Source organism: Solanum tuberosum, unplaced genomic scaffold (genome assembly GCF_000226075.1).
Source record: "Solanum tuberosum cultivar DM 1-3 516 R44 unplaced genomic scaffold, SolTub_3.0 scf00396, whole genome shotgun sequence".
Classification (NCBI taxonomy): Eukaryota; Viridiplantae; Streptophyta; class Magnoliopsida; order Solanales; family Solanaceae; genus Solanum; species Solanum tuberosum.
The window spans coordinates 228,577-245,693 of NW_006239319.1; positions in this window are offsets into that span (position 1 = coordinate 228,577).

The following is a 17,117-nucleotide window of genomic DNA, read 5'->3' on the forward strand; positions in this document are numbered from 1 at the left end:
ATGAAAACTAGAGAAATAGGGTCAGCAAAACAAGGCATCACATAGCTAATTGCAGATTACCTGTAAAGCCACTAGAGAAAACCTGGAAGCCTGTCATGCTATCAAACTCCTGTTTTCGTACAGTTCTTAGTCGGAGATGGTAAGCAAAGACTACAACTTTTAACTTTGCAACACACATCACAACTGAAAGCTACCTAAATGAATGCTCAACATGTAGGTTTTAGAAGCAAAAACAAAAAAACTACCTAATAAAGAGACATACAAATCAAAGAAGCCACACGACGATAATAAAAATATCCTAAAGAGTTACACTTACAAAGATGGTAGAAGATAGTGAATGTGCAGTTGATGAAGTCAATATCTCCAAAATTAGCATCTTATAATATTTCTTAGTTTTACAGAGTGTGTATCTAAAAAAAAACAATATTCAACAAATCAGTCATATTATTCATCCAAACTAGAGTGAGCGAGTTCAGAATGACTACATTGTATGCTTACAACTGCTTAACGTTATCTTCTGGAGAGTTGTATCTGTCTCCAAAAGAAAGAAGGAAATTATCGAGACCACTATAACAACACAATATTTGTGGCAAGTGTGCTGAGGCTTGGACTACTTTCATAGGCTTAAAGTTGTTGATATAGTAGCTAAGGGATGGTCCTTAGTACTCCCTAAAGATAATAAACCACAAAGCATAAGCAAGTGTAAAGAAGGTTCCGATACACCTATATTGCATGTGACGACTAATTTTATCTAAATAATACTAGTGTGAATATGAAATATAAATAACAGAAGAAGTGGAAATATGAAATATAAATAACATATTGTGTAGTTCTTAAGTCTTGCATTTATCAGACGACTTCTTTAGATTTTCAATTTTATGTATAGTCAGAGCACCAACAACTAATTGTGATGCTAAAGCTTTGCCTCATCTTGCTAATAAGATGAAGAGGCACAAAGATGCTTAGAACTATCGAGAAGCCAATGGTATCATTCAATGGGAAGTTGATGTAGTCACAAATCTTGTTAATGAAAACAGTAGCATCAAAACTCGTGTTAAGTTAGTTTATTTGTATCTAAAAACATTGCTATTGCTGCATCTACAAAGATGGAAAAAGAGAACAATGAAAGAAGAACGTGGATTCAAGATTGAGATAAAACACCAACCGATTATGTTGTTGATTTCCCCTTCTATCTTAAAGGGCTTATTATTGTTACCTTTTAAAAGCATATTTGACTTTGTTAGCACATAATAGCTACTGCTTGAATATAGTTGTGAATTATCCGACTAATGGTGTATATTGAGCATCATGGTGGTCAGTACTAACCACAAAAGAACAATCTCTATTCATATGCAAAGAATATAGCTTACTTGAAAACACCAAGAATTGGAAGTCCCTTCTGCATAGCTATACTTCTCTTCATGAGAAGCACTGCAGCCGCACCATCACTGACCTGACTAGAATTTCCTAGAAAGATCATGTAATTAGCATTAAGTTCCAAATTCGAAGTAGAATAAATATTTTAATATAGTGGGAAACTAGTACCTGTAGTTGTTGCTCCGTCTCTTTTGAATGGAGGCTTCAGCTTTGCCAGGCCTATCAAATTTGTGGTTGGCAGAATGCATCAATATATTGTCCCTATTCCAGCCCAAATTCTAAACCCATGTAATTTAAACTAACAGAACGACAAGAAAGGAAAAAGAAAAGAAAAAACCACATCCGTAAAAGAAATTGTCACTATGAACTTTGAAGAGATTAGCACTGAAGTGAATACTAGATACATGAACTCATTCCAGCTCAAATCCTATACCTATGCACCTTAAACAAATAGAACAACAAGGAATTTTAAAATAAAAAAAACCCACATCCCAAAAAGAAATTGTCACAATCGAGTTACCATTCTCACACAAAAAAAAGACGGATTTCACAATGAGCTTCGAAGAGATTAACACTGAAGTGAATACAACATACATGAATCTACTCCAGCTTAAATTATATACTCATGTCATTTAAGCTATCAGAAAAATAACAATGGTAAAAGCAGATTATTCACAATGAAGTTTCAACAGATTATCACTGAAGTGAATGCAAAATACATGAACCTACTCCAGCTCAAACTCTACACCCATGTAATTTAAGCTATCAGAAAAACAAGAATGGCAAAAGCACAAAAACCCACATCCCAAAAAGGGATTTCAACAATGAAGTTTCAGGAGATTAACACTAAAGTGAATACAACGAATCAACAAACAAACAAAAAAGTAATTGAATCAGAAAGACTAAAAGTGGAGCGAGAAAAATGGAATCGTATAAGTGCTCTTCAGCTCTGTTTTCGATTTTCAGCGGTTCCGTGAGAAAAGCGATCTTCAGCTCTTCATCAATTCTTTGATTTTGATTTGGGAATTCAACTCTTCAGCTCGCTCTTCTTCATCTCAATGTTCTTCAGCTCGCTCTTCAGTTCTCCAGAGAAAAGTAGTGTGTCGTTCTTCAGACAAAAGAGAAAAGTAGTATGTCATTTTTCTGATTAATGTTTTATTAATTATTAATATTTTCTGAATTATTTTTTTTGGCCAATAAAAATGGGAGGGAGAGTTAAAAATGTTGGAGGGAGAGTTAAAATTTTAGTGAAAATTTTAAGCAACACTTGTAATGTGTTGTTTTTACAATTATAAAAATAGGACATTTTAAAATTGTGGTCATATATGCAAATAAGTGTTGCCAATTATATCATACTGTAACAACACTTATAAAATGTAGACTATACCATTTTAGGCAACACTTTACAAGTGTTGTCAATATTATTGAAGCCAAAAGTTAAAAACTTGGGCTACGCTTTTAAAGCGTTCGCAAAAGTATTTTAGGCAACACTTTACAAGCGTAGTCCAGATTTAGTGTGGCCGTAGACCTAAAATGGTGTAGTGGAACTTGTAATATTTGTTTTCAAAACTACACAACTTCATTGAATTGAATTATGATTGGCGCGTGGGTGAACTAACCCCACGCTATGTGATCTCACATACCTTGTAGGGATCACCTCTTGACGAAATCCACAGGCAATTCTCCAAGAAATCGATGAATCTTGAACTTTCTTCCTTTCTCAACTTTTTTCTTTTCTCCAAGCCCTAGCGTGAACTTCCAATTTTCTAAACTGATCAAATTCTGATTAGACCCTAATTTAATTACCAAAAATGATATAAAATAATTGGTTAAGAAAAAAAAGACCAAACTACCCTTCCAAATTCCAGATTGGACTTTCCTTATCCAAACAACTCAACTTCCAAAGGGCATATCTCACTTATACGATCTCAGAATCACGCAAACTCGGCGGTGTTTGAAATATAACTCCAAGATATTTCCTACGGTATCTGGAAGCACGCCTAAATTATTCTGAGCTAGGAGTTATGGTCGTTTAAAGTTGACCCAAAACTCATTCTTAACTTAACTTAACCAATTTTCCAGATTTTTCATTCTTTCTAATAAAAATCACTCTTTCTAATTCTATCTCTTTGTAGTTCTTTCAAATAGCGAGGTGTTACATGAGATACATACCTTGGGAACCCGGACTCAACTAAGGTAGAAGGAACCTATTGGGAAGCCAGACTCAACTATCGTATAAGCTTCCATCTCATATTCATATCCACTCGGTGCTAAGCATTAATTCCCTTAGATTACATATTTAAGTATTTACTTAAGTTCATGTTCATGGAAGAATGACTTGACACTCAATCCATCATAATTCATACTATAGTTCATAGATTCAATGGGTGAGAATAACCTTTCAACCCGAGAATCATCATATTGTGAGAACATCTCTCACCTCATACTATATTTATACATAAATGTATACATAAGGATATTCATCCAAAAACACAACAACTAGATCATAATCATATTCACTTTACTCTCAAAGTATTCATAAAGCATATTCATAAATCTCATAGTCATACATAATTCTCATACTTTACCCTTCAAAGACCATAAATCATATTTCGATCAACACATCTAGAATTACTACATTAGACACGGATATTAACATGATTCAATTAACTCAACTACTATAAGAAATATCTCATAATATTCTTCTATAATCAACAAACCCACATCACAAGATCATAATTGGGGAATATGGGGTTTCATGGGTTCTTGGGGGAATTCAACATTAAAACTATAGGAAATCATCAATTTATACATAATATATCATCAATAAATCGTTAGAAACATTTTTGAAAAGAACCCATGAGATTGAAGTCAAACCCTAACTTTTGGGGAAAATCACTAGTTTAGAAATTGGATTTGGAGGGACTCCATGGATGAAGGGTGATGGGAGAAGAAAAGGAGAAAGTTTAGATAAGTGTTAATGTGAATTTTGCAATTTTTGTATACTTTTCATGTATATAAGGTGGTCACTTCAAGTTTTAAACATGATTAGTGAAAAAGGGGCAACAAGAAGGTCAATGAAAGAAATAATGAGCAAAATTAGAGTAGCTGCATGAATCCCAAGATGTGTACTCGTTCTCCACGCTCCATTCGCGCGTCCAAGTGCCTGCGCAGCGCGCCTGCGTAGAGTTGAAGCTTGAAAACATAAAAAATAAGGGTGTTTTTGGAATTTCAGAGAAAAAACCCTATTTTCTATTGTGTTGGAGTTGGTCCCAAGGAGGATTATCGAGAAAAAGGAGTAGAAAGAACGAAAACGAGCGAGAGAAAGGGGAAGACGTTGTACACTACTCGAATCCAAAATGGAAGTTGGGATTCAAAGTTTGATGGCTATATTTTCTTTTTCTTTTTTGTTCTTAGTAACTTTATTCTCATCCATGGAGTAAATTCTTAGAGGGTATTTGACAAACATGTTGTATTGATGAATTTGTTGGGATTTTGATTTTCATTCTTATGCTTGAACTTGTTATGGGAATTTGAATTAAATTGCAACCTTGTTCATTATTTTATTTAATCGAAAGAGGAATATCTTGGTGAATATTGTTGCATAGTTTTGTTGGATTTAATCAATATATTTTCTCTAAATTAATCGAAGGAGCTTGTTGGTAATTATTGATTAAATCTCAAGGAAAAATAATCGATGGACGTTACTTCCTTAAGAACAATCATTAACATGTGTTTGCATATTAGAATCATTGGGGTATAATTGATTTATTCTTTAACTTGATATTTACTCGGAAGAAAAATCTAAGGCTTAAGGATACTCTAATAAGCTATGAATTTGAGAGAATCGACAGAACTTTAGATGTGATAAATGAATGTAGTCAAATCCCAAGTATCATTGTGCACTTGTTTAGTCTTGTACCCTATCTTTTAGTATTGATATTAAACTTTATAGTTACCAATTGATTTTAATTATCATTTAGTCTATAAAAGTGGTTCATAACCACAATCAACTCTTTTCTTTTGATCACCTAAATAATAGTTAGCAAGATTTGATTGAATTATTATTTGTACCAATCCCTGTGGAAACGATCTTTATACTATACTATCTTTAACTAGCGAAGCACTAAACTTATAGTGTGTTTGTGCTCGTCAAAGGGCTACCATATCTTAACAATGGAATCTGATGAATTTGGTGAGAAGAACTTGATTCTTGAACCCTAGTTCCACCTTCTTTCTTGAGGTTCTAGAGAGAGAATTTTCTTTGGAGAGGATGAAGTCTTGGATTTTCTTTAAATTCTAGAGAGAATGACTTAATTGGGGGAAATTTGAGTCTAAAAAGCTTATATACTTTACTAGGAAAAGAGTAAAACAATGTAGTATCAATTTAGGGAAAATAACAAAAGACCCTTAAGACTCCCATTTAAAAACTGCAGACCTGCACGTTTTAGCTCGCCAAGTGGTCCGTTGGCTCGCCAAAATTTCCAGTATGCTCAACATGGAGGCAGCCTACTAGGCGATGGGGAGGGGACTTTGGGCAATGTGCCAACTGGGTGTATTTCACATTCTCCTCTTCCATCCTTCTAGCATTATTTCTTCGTGTATTCATTTTCTGAAGACACAAGAGAAGGATTAGGAGAGGGACTTTATAGAGTTAGATTCTAAGGCACGACTTTAGAGTAGTGAAAGAAGTGAAATTTTCTAAACATCTTATGCCCCTCATTCATAAGTATGGCGCGCTTCACACTCAATAACTAGACTCTACTAGACGTGGCTTATGAGACATCATCCTAAAATCATTCTAAACCTTGTGCTCTGATTACCAAGTCTATCACGACCCAAGGGTACCCCCTAGATGTAACATGGCACATGAGACCCCAAAAGGCATCATTTAAGCCACATAGCATATCATAACATAAGTAAAGAACAATAAGGAGTAAAACGCATTTTGATGTGAGGCCAAAATACATATTTTTAATCATTATTTGCCTCACATTTATTATTAATATTTTTCTTTTTTGAGCATAAATTTTATGGATTGTGCTAAATAGTGTATTTAATTTGTAGGAGTAAATTAGTGTAAAGTTGAAGAAGTTTGGAGCTAAAAAGAATTAAAGATGAAAGGTTGAAGAAGAAAATCAAGCACACAACTTAATGGATTAAATTGAATATTATATTATATTTGTATATATGTGAATCAAACGTTGCAAAAGAGGAAGAAAGAAGAAAACAAACATACATGCATGCCACGTGGAAACCAATCAACGCACAATTGTCGGGTCGGCGAAAGAGTTTCACGCGGAATCCAATTTCGTCAAGGGTTTGGGTTTCCAATTTGTTTTGGACTCAATTATTTTATTCATGGTTTCCTACATCTATAAATAGTCCACAAGAATAATTATTGGAGGAGGAGGATATAATGTAGAAATTAACTTTTGATTTAGGGTTTCATCTTTTCTTCTCTTTTATTTATTATACATATTTTATTTGAATGATTCGATGTAATTTCTCTATGTTTATGTGGAGTTAAACTTCTCGTTCTTGGATTATATTTATTTACAATATGATTTTTTAGTGATTTTAATTCGGCATGATTTGTTTATCATATTAGTTGTTCTTATATTCTTGTGATTACTATTTTGATGCTTGATCACCATTAGAATAAATTTATTTTCTTCTTTTAAACTCTGGAGAGGAATAAATAGAGGGATAGAACGTGGAATATAAGGAGCATGATCTTTTTTGCATGTCACGTGAATTGATTTGTGTCTAGGATAGGGATATACCTAGGTGCCTTGCTTGACTCAAATACGGGAAGACAACTTAATGCTCCATAGTTGATTCAGTCTATCCCCGCTCAACGATGTAGTTAGGCTGTCAATTGTGGTAGACGGTTAGAGGTTGGGAGATCATGTCTATGTTATCAACCCCGTGAATCAATAACTAGATAATCAAATAAGTTGATGAAATTGATGCTAAATATGATTGTTAGTTAAATTATAATCCTAGATCGATTCATTCATTGATTGTGTAAACATCTATCTTTTCTTAGTTAATTGTTATTTAGTTATTTTATCTTTATTTTTAGTTTAGTTAATATATATTCATTCTTTGAAATCCTCCCTTAAATAAATAATTAGAATTAATATAATTTAGTAAGAATAATTAATTGACAAGTCCTTTGGGTTCGATAATCCGACTCTTTTAGGGCCACTATATTACTTGCGCGACCGCGTACACTTACGTGTGCAATTGGAAGCAACATGTTTTTGACGCCGCTACCGGGGACTTAGAAATTAATTATTTTTCTAGGTTATACTTTTTCTTTTTATTTATTTAAGTTTTTTATAAAATAAAATTTTAAAAAATAACCCTTTATTTTATTTTATTAGTGTCACTTTTTTGTTTTGATCTTGTTTTTTTAGATTAGGGGAAGTCTGAGTACCTAAGAATTTGAAGCAAAGGAGCATGTTTAAGTTTAAGAGTGGGGTGCGTACGACCCTTGAAAAATATATATTGAGAGAACATGCTACTAGCTAGGCTTAAAGTCCAAGAGAGTTTTCCTAACCCTTGTTTTAAAATTTTAATTGATGTTTTGAGGACATAACATCTTTTCAAGTGTGGGTGGGGATACTTCCGCATATTTTGGTTAGGGTGAAGTGTGCTTTAGATTTGTTTAATATAGTTTTTTTTTTATAAAAAAAATGGAAAAATTATTTTCCGGATAGTGAAGTCCCTATCCAGTCCGCGTCGTGAACCTGGTACAAAAAAAACAAAATTTGTAAAAAAAAAGAGTTCTTTTTCATGAGTAGGAGCACACTTAGCCCAACCCAAAAAAATAAAAATTCTTTCACTTATTAGCTTATGTTGTTCCACTGGGGACAGTGTCATGTTTTAAGTGTGGGATGAGGGAATGAATTCCTAGTTTTTACCATTTTATTGAGTCTTTTCTTTTATTAGGATGGGCTCCTTGACTTTTGTTTTCCATTCTTTTTCTAGGGATAGTCCCTTTGAACCGAGTGTCTTTTATTTTTTTAGGAAGTAAATTTTATTTTTGTTATTTTTTTGGAGAGAAAAGAAAAGACCCTTTTGATTTGTGTGATACTTATTATTTGGGCCTAATTTTGAGTAGTAATTTCTTGTGAATGTTTGATTGCTAGTGAAATTGCAAACTCTTTGACATCTAGGTTCATCGCTGTGACTTTGTATATAACTTATTTTATTTTGTAGTTTGTTATGATCATGTCTCCATTAGAAGTGAAATTGATCAATCTTGATTGATACTTGTGCCATGTGTGGTGAGATTTTTGTTTATTCCATGTTTTGCATCTTAGTCTAGAACTTGCCCTGCATGTTATTTAAGTGAAATAAAAAAGTGTTGCTTTGTTTAGGAGATGATAATAGGCTTTCTTTGATTTGTCTGGTAATTTTAGCCTTTTCAGATATTATATCACTATTTAACCCTCTTGAGCATGTAACCTTTTGTTGGTAGCCATATTTTGCCCTAAACTATTTTGTTGAATCCCTAATTTTTGCACCTTGCTTCCTTGAGCATTATAGCATAGACTTATTCTAATTGCTAATTCTGAATTAAAAAAAAAAGATGGTTGAGTGAAAAGGTAATCAATGATAGCTACAAAATGCTTAAAAAAACCCTCTTTGAAAGAATGTGACGAAAAAAAAATCGGCTCTGCTATGTTGTGTGAAAAATAAAAGTATAGAAAAACTTTGTTTTGGCCCTAGTCCTTAATGGGCAATGTGCACCTCAACTCAATTGAGGGTGGCTAGTTCAGAAGTATGCTCAAACATTGCCCTGGTCCTACCGAGGATATTGTGCACCTCAATTGAGGGTGACTAGTTAAAAGGCATATATATATATATATATAAAATGATTGAAGCATTCTTGAGATGATGAAAATTACTTGTGAAATAATTGTTGAAGAGAGGACTGAAAATAAGGAGAAGAAAATAATGGGTGATAAAGTCTTAAAATGCAAAGTGCTTAAGGAAGTGTAAGTCACTATTATATAGTTTTCCTACCCGTTCACTCACCTATATTACAACCCGTTAAAGTCCTATTTGATTCTATTCAAGCATGCTTAATTAGTTGAGATGTACATAATGGTCAAGCCTATGGTTCTTTGTGCATACATGTGAATTTTCTTTGTGAGTGTGAGAGTGTTCTTTGATGCTAAGTCCTTAATTTGTATTCAATCTTTTGATTTGAGTGTGTGGACTATTTCTTCTTGCGAGGGCACTTGTTTCATGATAGGTAGGTGATTGTATTAGCTTTCTTTGATGAGACTAGGTGAGCTAGCTTAAATTTGATGAGTTCAGAGTCCTTCCTTGAGGTTAGGAGGTTAGAGGTTTGTTATTCTATGGATATCTTGCATAATGATCGAGAAGTGTACTTTATGTTTTGAAATTTGTATATGGCCTAAGTGTTTGTAGCAATGTTTTTTTAGATGAGCTTTAATGTTTGCTCGACGACGAGCAAAAGTTTAAGTGTAGGTATTGATGTGAGACCAAAATACATATTTTTAATCATTATTTGTCTCACATTTATTATTTATATTTGTCCTTTCGGAGCATAAATTTTATGGATTGTGCTAAATAGTATATTTAATTTGTAGGAGTAAATTGGTGTAAAGTTGAAAAAGTTTGAAGCTAAAAAAAATTAAAGATGAAAGGTTGAAGAAGGAAATGAAGCAGACAATTTAATGGATTAAATTGAATATTATATTATATTTATATATATGTGAATCAAACGTTGCAAAAGAGGAAGAAAGAAGAAAGCAAACATACATGCATGCCACGTGGAAACCAATCAACGCACAATTGTCGGGTCGGCGAAGGAGTTTCACGCAGAATCCAATTCCGTCAAGGGTTTGGGTTTCCAATTTGTTTTGGACTCAATTATTTTATTCAGGGTTTCCTACATCTATAAATAGTCCACAAGAATAATTATTGGAGGAGGAGGATATAATGTAGAAATTAACTTTTGATTTAGGGTTTAATCTTTTCTTCTCTTTTATTTATTATACATCTTTTATTTGAATGATTCGTTGTAATTGCTCTATGTCTATGTGGCGTTAAAATTTTCGTTCTTGGATTATATTTAATTACAATATGATTGTTTAGTGATTTTAATTCGGCATGATTTGTTTATCGTATTAGTTGTTCTTATATTTTTGTGATTACTATTTTGATGTTTGATCACCATTAGAATAAATTTATTGTCTTCTTTTGAATTCGGGAGAGGAATAGAGGGATAGAACGTGGAATATAAGGAGCATGATCTTTTCTTGCATTTCACTTGAATTGATTTGTGTCTAGGATAGAGATATACCTAGGTGCTTTGCTTGACTCAAATACGGGAAGACAACTTAATGCTTAGTTGGTTCAGTCTATCCCCGCTCAACGATGTAGTTAGGCTGTCAATTGTGGTAGACGGTTAGAGGTTGGGAGATCATGTCTATATTATCAACCCCGTGAATCAATAACTAGATAATCAAATAAGTTGATGAAATTGATGCTAAATATAATTGTTAGTTAAATTATAATCCTAGATCGATTCATTCATTGATTGTGTAAACATCTATCTTTCCTTAGTTAATTGTTATTTAGTTATTTTATCTTTATTTTTAGTTTAGTTAATATATATTAATTCTTTGAAATCTTTCCTTAAATAAATAATTTGAATTAATATAATTTAGTAAAAATAATTAATTAATAAGTTCTTTGGGTTCGATAATCTGGCTCTTTTAGGGCCACTATATTACTTGCGCAACCACGTACACTTGCGTGTGCAATCTTAAAGATCTTTCATAAAAACAAAGCGGAAGTCTAGACTTGTCTCAATTAGCCATCTATTACAATAGTTCAAATGAAATGGGCATAGCCCATACAACATAGTTCAGAAATGAAATGCTAAAATGAAACTCAAAGTGAAACTCTGGTCCTTGAATCATGAGGACTCACCACAAGCAAGGAGAATAGTCGAATCCAAGCTTGAACCAAATTACAATCGCCTTAAGAACCAGACCCTACACTCATAATTTGCCCCTTCAAGGCTATGAATCAAACTCAACCCAAACATTAGAATTAGTACATTAGATAAGGGAATATCATGATTCAATAACTCAATCAATATAAATATAATCAAATGAGATGCTTCTATAATCAATCAACCCACATCATGAATTCACAATTTAGCATTATGGGGAAATCATGGGTTCTGGGGGGGGGGATCTCATCATAAATCAACAATTAATCATCAATTCAATCATAATCAACCATAAATCAACAATTGAAACGTTTTGAAAGAGAACCCATGACTTAGATTGAAACCCTAGTTTTTGGGGAAAAACATACATCATAAGCATAATCAACTCATAGATCATCATATAAAAAAGGAACATACCATATATACCCTCAAAGCATACTTGTGCAATGCATGAGTGAGATCCCATAATACTATCCATGCTAAGTAAAGCTTCTTAAGTGACCATAGTTCATATCTCATATTCTTGTCCATATTAATGTACATTTTCATACTATCATAAAGGGAGATTAGCCTTAACTGACATAGACAATCTGATCTTACCATGAAATTCGGTGTCTACCCCACACCGAAAAGGAGTTGTTCTACTAGCCTAAGGTAGAACCGCACTCTTAGCTTAAGTGGATCCACTAGCTAAAGACCTATGTGGGCACATAGTTATGGGATAAGGAGATTGCTACTAGAAACCCAGACTAAACTAGGGTATAAGGTTTCCATCTCATGAGATACATACCTTGGGAACCCGGACTTAACTAAGGTAGAAGGAACCCATTAAGAAGCCGAACTCAAGTATCGTATAAGCTTCCATCTCATATTCATATCCACTCGGTGGTAAGCATTAATTCCCTTAGATTACATATCTAAGTCTTGACTTAAGTTCATGTTCATGGAAGAATATCTTGACACTCAATCCATCATAATTCATACTATAGCTCATAGATTCAATGGGTGAGAATAGCTCTTTCATTCCTATAATCATCATATTGTGAGAACACCTCTCACCTCAAACCATATTTATACATAAATGTGTACATAAGGATAATCATCCAACAACACAACAACTAGATAATAATCATATTCACTTTACTCTCAAAGTGTTCATAAATCATATTTTAGGACTAGTTTGAAATAGAGATTTTTGGACTAGTTTGAATTAGGGTATTTAAGGACTTGTTTGAATTTGAGATTTTAGGACTATTTTGATTTTGGGATTTAAGGACTAGTTTGAATTGTGGATTTTAGGACTAGTTTGAATTTGAGATTTTGGGACTAGTTTGAATTAGGGTATTTAAGGGCTTGTTTGAATTAGGGATTTTAGGACTAGTTTGATTTTGGGATTTTAGGACTAATTTGAATTTGGGATTTTAGGACTTGTTTGAATTTGAGATTTTAGGACTAGTTTGATTTTGGAATTTTAGGACTAGTATGAATTTGGAATTTTAGGACTAGTTTGAATTAGAGATTTAGGGACTAGTTTAAATTAGGGTATTTAAGGACTTTTTTGAATTAGTGATTTTAGGACTAGTTTTGATTTTGGGATTTTAGGACTAGTTTGAATTTGGAATTTTAGGACTAGTTTGAATTTGGAATTTTAGACTAGTTTGAATTTGAAATTTTATGACTAGTTTGAATTAGGGTATTTCTTGAGTTGATATTGAAGTGTTAGTTTGAAGTTAGAAGTTAGTAATTGAAGTGTTTTGAGTATAACCTTAATGAGGTGATTTTGAAGTTAGATATAAACTTGAATTACAACTTAATTAGAACTTACAATTAATTATAACTTGAATTTACTCTAACTTGAACTTAATTAGGAATATGAACTTGAAATCTTGTTGACCTTAATATGCAAAAGAGAACACTAGAAACCTTAAAGATCGAATTTTTATGTTGTGTGTAGTTTCAAGATTGGATTTTTAAGGTTATATATGCAATAAATAATACACATAGATTCACCAACAATATTTTTTGAATTAGTTGGTGAATTGTGTATTATTTAGTTGGAATTGAAGTGATTTTGAAGTTAGAAGTTATAAATAAGAAATAATTAGAAGTTAGATTCTTTGAATTTATCAAATTTGAATTTTTTGAATATAATTTAGTATATTTGAAAGTTGAAATTAAAAGAAAATTGGATTGTATATGATTTTTGAATTTTATATAAAAATAATTTTAGAAATTAGATATGAACTTGAACTTAGAATTTTTTTTGGTTTGTACAAATTTTGAACTTTAATTTAGACTTGAGAACTAATTAGAACTTAGAGCTTCATGTTGTCATGAACTTGAACTTTAGATACTTTAATTTTAAAAAAAATTGAACTTTAAATATATATACTTGAAATTTGGAATTTTGTACTTTAGCTTAGAAAAATTCAACTTGAACGTTATGAACTTAGAACTTAATTAGAACTGTAATTACAACTTAGAACTTCATTAGAACTTAGAACTAATTTGAACTTGAAATCTTGTTGACTTTAGAAATCTAATTGAATTGTAGAAATTAGGTTTAAACTTTTGAAATCTGGAATTATTGTAGGATTTATGAACTTTTGGTTGAATTATTCATGTAAATTTGCACACATATGTCATCAGGGGGTGAGGGAGATAGATCTCACGAGCATCTTGGAGTTAGCTAGCCTAATAAGGCCAAAAACAATAAGTCTAGGAGACTCATAGATCCTGAGGATATTCCAGGATTTCTTTCTTTTGCATCGGAGCGCATTACTCATGATACCCATTTATTGGTTGTTCCATTTGGTACAACGGATCCTCGGGCATATTATCCTAATTACCATCGACCAGCTGGTGCTTCCTCTACTTCATAGTCATTGCCTCCACAGCGCTACAAGGACCTACCTTTAGAAGTCATTCGTCGAGCACGACCCTTATCGACAAGTAGGTTATCGGTTGGTACTCCATCTCCCACAAGTACATCTCTTCAGCTATCTGCCATGAGGATTAGAGATTCTAGTAGTGAGCAATCAAATGTTGTGGCCAGTACGCCTCCATTGACTCAACATTTTGTACATCCTAGTGTATCACCTACACCTACACCTAGTTCTACACCAGATGAGACGTCTGCTCTAGCACTAGGTACCTAAGACTTAGTGTGTGGGGTTAACAAGTCTTGGTTTAGGGCAAGAGCCTATGGGACCTAGGATTCACTAAGGAAAAACATTTCCTCCCCATGCCTAGTTGGCGAGGGGCAGTGTAGCCGCCCAAGTAACTTGGCTAGTCACCAAAGTTCACTTAGGGTCGCCTAGTGGACTGTCCCCATGGCCAAGCTGCTGGAAATTTGGGCGAGCTAGGTCGAGGCTTGCCAACCCTGTTGGCGCATCGCCCAAAGGCCCCTCCCCATCGCCTAGTAGGCTGCCTCCATGTTGAGCATATTGGAAATTTTGGCGAGCCAAGGGACCACTTGGCGAGCTAAAACGTGCAGGTCTGCAGTTTTTAAATGGGAGTCTTAGGGGTCTTTCGTTATTTTTCCTAAATTGATACTACATTGTTTTACTCTTTCCCTAGTAAAGTATATAATCTTTTTAGACTCAAATATTTCCCAATTAAGTCATTCTCCCTAGAATCTAAAGAAAACCCAAGACTTCATCCTCTCCAAAGAAAATTCTCTCTCTAGAACCTCAAGGAAGAAGGTGGAGCTAGGGTTCAAGAATCAAGTTCTTCTCACCAAATTCATCGGATTCCATTGTTAAGGTATGGTAGCCCTTCATCCATGGATAGTCTTCATCCATGGAGTCCCTCCAAATTCAATTTCAAAACTAGTGATTTTCCCCAAAAGTTAGGGTTTGACTTCAATCTCATGGGTTCTTTTCAAAAACATTTCTAGTGATTGATTGATGATATATTATGTACAAATTGATGATTTCCTATAGTTATGTTGAATTCCCCCAAGAACTCATGAAACCCCATACTCCCCAATTATGATCTTGTGATGTGAGTTTGTTGATTATAGAGGAATATTATGAGATATTGCTTGTAGTAGTTGAGTTAATTGAATCATGTTAATATCCGTGTCTAATGTAGTAATTCTAGATGTGTTGATGGAAATATGATCTATGGTCCTTGAAGGGAAAAGTATGAGAATTGTACATGACTACGAGATTTATGAATTTCAAATTCAAACTAGTCCTAAAATTCCATATTCAAACTAGTCCTAATATATGCTAATTCAGACTAGTCCTAAAATCAAAAAACCTTAATTCATTCACTAACTAACAATCAATCATTCAAACTAACTATCAATAAAACATAAATTTAATAAACTAATAAACAAAATCAAATATAACTCAAATTGAAAAAATTAAAAACTTTTGATGAAACCCTAACCTTAAATTAAAGGAGAAATAAACAATGGAGAGAGGAGATGGAAGCGGCGACTGTAACACCTCAGTCTTAGAAAGAGCTAATTTTGGAAAGAACTAAGCTAGAAATAGCTAAATTGAGAAATTGGGCATGTTAATCTTCAATTGTAAGTTTTGAGTCAGCTTCAAATGACTATAACTTTCGGTACGGGATGAGTGTGGTGGCCCATAAGGTAGGGAATGAAAGATATCAAAGTCCTCTTTCCAACGCCACTGTGTTTGCTAAATTCTGAATTCGGATGAGAGAGATATGACCATTTGAGTTCAGCCTATCCGATTAAGGAAATTCATCCGTTATAAGGAGAGATATTTTGGTCTTTTCCTTACCCCACTAGTCTAAAACGTTTTGCCCACCTAAGTTAAGGGGTCTAATCAGATCAAGTCAATTGGGACTCATTCTAAAATGTTCAAGATAGCTAGGGCAAATTTCAAGAGGAGAAAAGAGGAGTTTCAAGAAGTTCTTCAAGATTTTGGGGAAAATTGCCAAGAACTTAGTTCTTTCGATGTATGTAAGTTCTCATAGTGTTGGGTTCGTTCACCCACACATCAATCATATGATTTTTAATCCGTAATTTCATTCTTGAGGTTGAATGATTTGAGTTCTTGAGGTTTTGTGCTTCGTTCTATAATAATGAAGTTCTTGTTGAGTTCTTGAGGTGAGAGTTATGAATGAGTGTTGATCTTGGTGGGTTTTGGTGTGGATTTTGCTGTGTGTGTGTTGGGTTTAAGAATCCAAAAGAGTTTAAGGGAAATCGTTCAATTCTAGATGAGTTAGGGCATGAGATTGAACAAGGAAATTCGTCAAATTCTGGGCAGGGGCTTGGGGTGGCGCGAATTTCTGCGCTATTGGGAGGTATTAAAGCTTAACCCTATGTTTGAGGTCTAGGAAATAATTATAAATTTGGGTGAGTTTGTGGGTTTAAGATAGACATATAGTAATATGAGTCTCTACAAACTTATTTACTTATAAATAATGATTATTTCATAGATTGAGAACGTTTTGAAACTTTACAAAAGGGAAAGGTGAAATCTTAAAGATTCGTGAGACGTGTTCGACATTAAAGGTATGTTAAGATTTCAAACTTTGTTGAAGGGTGTTTTCTAATTAAAGATTAAAAATGGAATAGACAATGGGTAAGAGAGAAAAATGAGGGTCTCGCACCAATGGTGTGACAAGCATTGGCACGAGTACTAGCATTATAAAAGGAAAGTTTATTACTATAGAATGATGGATTGTAATCCGAGAATGCCAAAGCATGTAGGCATTAGCTGATGTATTATTGACTTGGTTTCTTTTATGT